The following is a 6,075-nucleotide window of genomic DNA, read 5'->3' as shown; positions in this document are numbered from 1 at the left end:
ATGATAGAAATAAAAGCCATGTCTGAGGGTTTCTATTGCTGTGGAGAGACACCACAACCATGGCAACTCAGAAAACATTTTTCGGAGCTGACTTACTGCAGTGATTTGCAAGAAAATGGCCCTCAAAGGGAGTGGCACTCTTAGCAGGAGTGGATTTGTTGGAGTAGGTGTGGTCTTGTTGTTATTGTGTGTTATTGTTGGGATCTCTTTTGTTCAAGCTTCCCTCATTGTGACCTTCAGACCATTTCCTGTTGACTGCTTGTCAAGATATGTTAACTCTCAGCTCCTGGTCCAGCACCATGTCTGCCTGCATGCCACTATGTCCCACTATGATGATAAAGGACTGAACCTCTGAACTGTAAGTGAACCACTCCAAGCATGGCAGCATGCAGGCAGACATGGTGCTGGGGAAGGATCTGAGAGTTCTACATCTTAATCCACAGGCAGCAGAAGAGGACTGTGTACCACAGTGGGCATATCTTGAATATATGAGACCTCAAAGTCTGTCTCCACAGTGACACACTTCCTCCAACATGGGCACGCCTTCAAAGAGTGCTGCTACACTATGGACCAAGTATTCAGACACATGAGTCTGTGCCGGCCATACCTATTCAGATCACCACAAACTGAATTCACCATAAATACATGTCATTGCAGAAGCACAGAGTAGGTGGTGGGAAAACCTGGACGAACCAAATACTTATGTTTATTTTCATTAAGGGATCTGGAAAGCATAACTTACTTTATCCCTTTCAGTATGTTTTTTCTTCTATAGCAGAACACCTATGGACAAATGATAAAGAATAGAGGTTTATTTAGTTCATAGATCTGGAAACTGTGAAGCCCCCAAATCAAGAGACTGCGTATAATGAGGGACTATTTTGAATGTAGTATACTATACAAAAGGCATCATATAGCAAGAAATCTTGAAAAGAGGGAAGCAGTAAAGGAGAGTAGGGGAAAGAGAAAGAAAGTATCTATAAAGAAAGGAGAGAGAAGAAGAGGAAAAGGAGGCCAAACCCTTGAGATGGGTTACCTGTAGGAACAGCATCAAACTACAGTTCACCCAGGTGCTGAGAGCAGTGGTTCTCAGCCCTCCCTGCTGAGACCTTTAACACAGTTCCCCGGTGACCATTTCACTGCTACTTCATAACTGTAATTTTGCTACTGTTATGAATCGCAGTGTGAATATCTGATCGTAGGACCTCTGGTATGTGGTCCCGGATCAAGGGCTGTTAGACCCCAGAGAGGTCAAAACCCACGGGTTCAGAACCACTGCTCCGGTGCTTCCTAATGCCACCACATAGCAACTATATTTCACTTTTTATTTCTGAAGTTCAAGGACAGCCCCCATACATAAAGAAGAGGCGACTTGGAATGTTAATAAGCTGTTCTGCAACCTTTAGTCCCTTTCTAACCTTCTGGAGATGGTGAAATTCTGTGTGGGAGTCTACTTTCTGAGAGGCGGATTACTCTGAAATTGGCCCACCTGGGGCATGGTGTCAAAGGATGGCATGTGTCCTCAATTTCCTATAGATTGTTCATCTGTGCATTCACACACGTTATCACTGGAATTCCTTTATCCATAGAAGTGATTGCTCTCATTTGAAAAGGGTCTAAAGGCAAAAATGTCCATAAGACTTTTATCAAGTAGATTCTAGAAATTGAGCCCCATCTTTCTCTATCGTGGGTATGGCAATAAAACTGAACAAAAGGAGAAAGGTCAATATTTCTTTCCCTGTATTTTGGGGATAGCATCAAACCGAGGGGAATGATATGTCATCTAAATAAGATTTTACAATTATCTATCTCTATTTATCTGTCATCTTTCTGTCTGCCTGAGTGTCTATCTATATCTGTTTTTGTGTGTCCTATCACTATGTGTGTGTACGCGTGAGCACACTCGCATATAAGGTCACAGGACAACTTGCAGGCATCAGCTCTTACACCGCGTAACCTAAAAGAAATGAACTCATGTGCTCAGACATGACGCATGCCTCTTGCTGGTTCTGAGTTTATATTTTAAATGAAACAGTTCATGGGACTAGAAATCAAACTTAATTTCAAGGTACATACTTGGAAAATTCTGTTGTATGGATTATTTTTCATTAACTTCTCTTTTATTACACTTTATTTGAGCCTGAGGAAGACAAAAGTTAACCGATTTTAATTGTTTTCTCTTGAGAATACTGTGACTTGGTAACAGTTTCGTTTGATAGATTTACAACAAATAAATAAATGGATATACACTCATTTCAGAGAGCCAAAGAGTACACTCTAAAAACTATGTCTTAAACTTCTCCAGTGAGGGGTCTCTTTGTGCTTTATGACCCACATATCTTGTGCATATTCTGCATATTCTTTCTTTCTTTTTCCTTAATTGAAAGAATAAAAGCCCAAAGACTCTTCAGGGGCACCACCGCTTCCAGTCCATATGTTATCTTCTTGTGCTGAGCTTTAATTTCTTTCTAATTGCAAAGTCAAACTTCTATCTTTTCTTATTTTAAAATCATGTTTCTGAATAATTTCCATTCGTGGAAGCATAAGATAACTTTTCTATGGCTCCATTTTCCTATCGAGTGTCTCTGCGGCAGTTGTCTTTTCAAAACAGTAACAAACCGGAAGCAGGCATTTGCTTAGCTCTTCCGGGTGGCGGCAGCCACGGGCTCCGCTGCAGCTCCTTCTGAAGCTTTATGAGGTGTAGAAGCTGATATTATTTTCCACACTTTATAGATAATGAAACTGAGGCCCAGGGAGTTTATCGCACTTGCCCAAGGGCATATAGCTAATAAACGATAAAATAGAGCTACAAACCAGGGCTGAGTTTTTCTGGTCCCCAAAATAATAAATCTTATGCGGTTTTTTTTTTTTGGACTTCATTTCTTTTCCAACCATGCTTTTGCTGTTGGTTTGTACACACACTTATCTCTTATTATGAACACTAACAGAGTGACAGTGTATTCCAGTAGTTGATCCAAGCTCTAGGAGTTAAGGTAGCCTCAATTTTCTGACTTGGAAATAGGAGATAATGACAAAATGTAACTCTTGTTAGAATGAAATGAATTAGCAGAGAAATCAGCCCATCATGGAAGCTACCCCCTACATCTAGATCTTGATTTTGCCCTATTAGTTTTGAAACTCTGGGCAGGTTATTTCGCATCTGGGCCTGTAAAGACAAATCGTCTCCCTTATTGATACATGGGAAGATTTACCTTGATAATCTCTTAATGATCTCCTAGAGTTCAAGTATCAGATATGCTGTCGTTATTGCTGCTGTCACTGGACTAGTCAGCCCTTGTCAGTGTCACCTCTTGTCCATTTGGTTTGTCCCTGTGAAAGCCTTCTTCCATCAGTCACTTCACTTACCTGCATATTCTGATGGCTTTGGGTGTTTCCTTCTACCTAGACAGAAAGGTTCTTTTACCCACTTGTTCCCAACCAGCCACTAAATACAGATATGTTTGGAATGTTGACTGTAAACTTCTGTTGAAATCTAATTGTCATGCCAGCAGGGAGGCTCAGTGGTAAAAGGCAAGCCTGACGCCTGGAGTTCGATCTCTGAAATCACATCAGATGGGGAGAATAGATCCTTCAAGTTGTACTTTGATCTTTGCACAAGTATGGTGACATTCATTTCACAGACACACACATACACACACATGCACACGCACATGCACACACACCTACACATAAATAGATATAGATAGACACATAAATAAAGAAGGAAATAGAAAGTAAATGCAATTATAAAATAAAAATGAGATTAGTTGCCATTATGACAGCATTCGGAAGTACTAGAACAATGGTTCTGAAACCTGTGGATGTCAACGCGTTTGGGAGGCTGAACCACCACTTCACAGGGACCACATGTTAGATTTCTGCATATCAGATATTTACATTATGATTTATAACAGTTGAAAAGTTACAGTTATGAAGCAGCAATGAAATGCTTTTCTGGTTTGGAGTCACAATGGCATTAATTATTAAAGGGTTTGAGCACTAGGAAGGTTGAGGACCACTGCTGTAGATTAGGAGGCTCTGACCACATCAGTGAACTATATTTTGATGCTGTTTCTGCAGGTTACTTGGGTTGTAAATTTTGCTCTGTTGAGAATACATGACATTTTTAGATGGTGAAATATGGTGGTTAATAAAATGACACATACGCACATTGTAACGAGAAGGTCAAGTGTTAGGATTGAAGTGGAATGCTGCCCATAACTGCATGTGCTTGATACTTGGTCTCTTGCTTGTTTAGGAAGTCTGAGAGGCACTTAGGAGGTAGAATCTGGCTGAAGGAAGTGAATCACCAAGAGCAAGCATGGCCCAGCTTCTCTTCCTATCTGCTCTTTACTGCTGACACAATGGAGCAGATGACCCAGGCTTGGGCCACCATTTTCTCCACCACAATCTATTGTAAAAAATAAGCCCTTCCTCCTTTAAGTTGACTTTTAGAATGTTTTTGTTACATTTACTTATTCATTGTGTGTATGTGTATACTGTCACTAGTTTTTGGAGATCAGAGTACACGGTTCTCAGCTCACAACACATGGGCTTTGGGGACTGAACTTGGTTGGGGTGTCCTTACTTATGAAGTTAACTCACACGAAATCGATTCTTGTCAGTTCTTTTCTTGTAATAGCAAGATAAATGTCACAGCAAGTGAGGAAGAAAGGAAGGCAGAATGAAATTGGAGTTATCTAGAGCAGATTCAGATAAGCCAGAGACTTGATGACTGTGAAGCTACCTTAACACAGTGGAGTTTGGAATTCCTTCCCATGTGATGGCAGGTTCTTACTTTCCCAAAGATCCTTTAGTTCATACTGGGTAATCACACTCCCTTCATCAGTGAAGCAGGGCACTGGGCATTTATACTCTGAATAGGTTGAAAATGAGAGATTTTGGAGTTTTTGACAGTAAGCCAGATGAGGATTTTAGTGGTTCACAGAAATGAAATATTTCAGTAAAAATCTATGTAAAAAACTGAAAAGGTTCAACTCCCATTTCCTCGGTGACACTCATGCTTCTGTTCTCTAGCAGGGGATTAGGGGACTTTTCCTTGCAGAAGCAAAGCAGAAGTGTGCATGTCGTAATTCTAGAGACCCTTCATAAACATGACCATATTCCATCACTTTATCTTAGAATAAAGCAGACCTGTCTCAGGCCTGTCCACCTCCAAAGTATAGGAAGTCCTTGTGTCTATCACATGAGTTAGTAACAGACACCTAAAACTTGTGAAGATGGAGAAAGATAAGGAGGTGAAGAAGAAGACAGATAATCTAGATAATGTAAAAATGAGGAAGACAATAGAGGGAATCATGAAAATGATCTGAAATTGACTTCCACCAGAAAGATAGACATGAAGAGTTGGTGGAAGAGATCCTGCCTTAGCCTGGGCTCGTTTTGCAAGCTGTCTAGGAATTCTGTATCAGTAAAAAGATGACCAATCTGACAACTGCATATCTTGAACTTACCCCACATAACTATGTGTGAATGAATTTCGTTGTTTTGCCTGGAAATGACACTGAGAATCTCTCTAGATGCTATTTGCATTTGAATCAATGACTGATTAAGAATATCTACCATTGCCAACACAGGTGGGCCCCCTTCAGAAAGCTCAAGGAGAGCAGCATGCAGAAGTGGGTGAACTTTGTTCCTTTCCTGTGTTTGGCTCTTGGAGCTTTTCCTTCTCACATGGCGGCCCTTGGTTAGAACTTACATAATTGCTTTCCTTAGATTCTCTGACTTTCACGCTTGACAGACATAACACCTCCAGCTTCTTGGTGTCTCCAGGTACATCATGGAACTCTCTGGTGTCTGGTGCATGAACCAGTTCTCATGATCAACCCTGTTTATTGTGTTCTCCCAAATAGTCCTTTGTAATAAAGGAAATCTTAGTTTGGAAATAATCAAGTACTGAAGGAATTAGAATACTCTGGTATTTGATGAGCACTGACAAAATATTCAAGATAGCCACATCCAGTCTACTTTACAGACTGATTAAACGAAACAAACACACAAACAAAATAAACCTCAAGGTGATATGATATATATATATATATGTATATATATATA

This window comes from Microtus ochrogaster, chromosome 1, assembly GCF_000317375.1.
Source record: "Microtus ochrogaster isolate Prairie Vole_2 chromosome 1, MicOch1.0, whole genome shotgun sequence".
NCBI classification, from domain to species: domain Eukaryota; kingdom Metazoa; phylum Chordata; class Mammalia; order Rodentia; family Cricetidae; genus Microtus; species Microtus ochrogaster.
Note: the sequence above shows the minus strand (reverse complement) of the source record.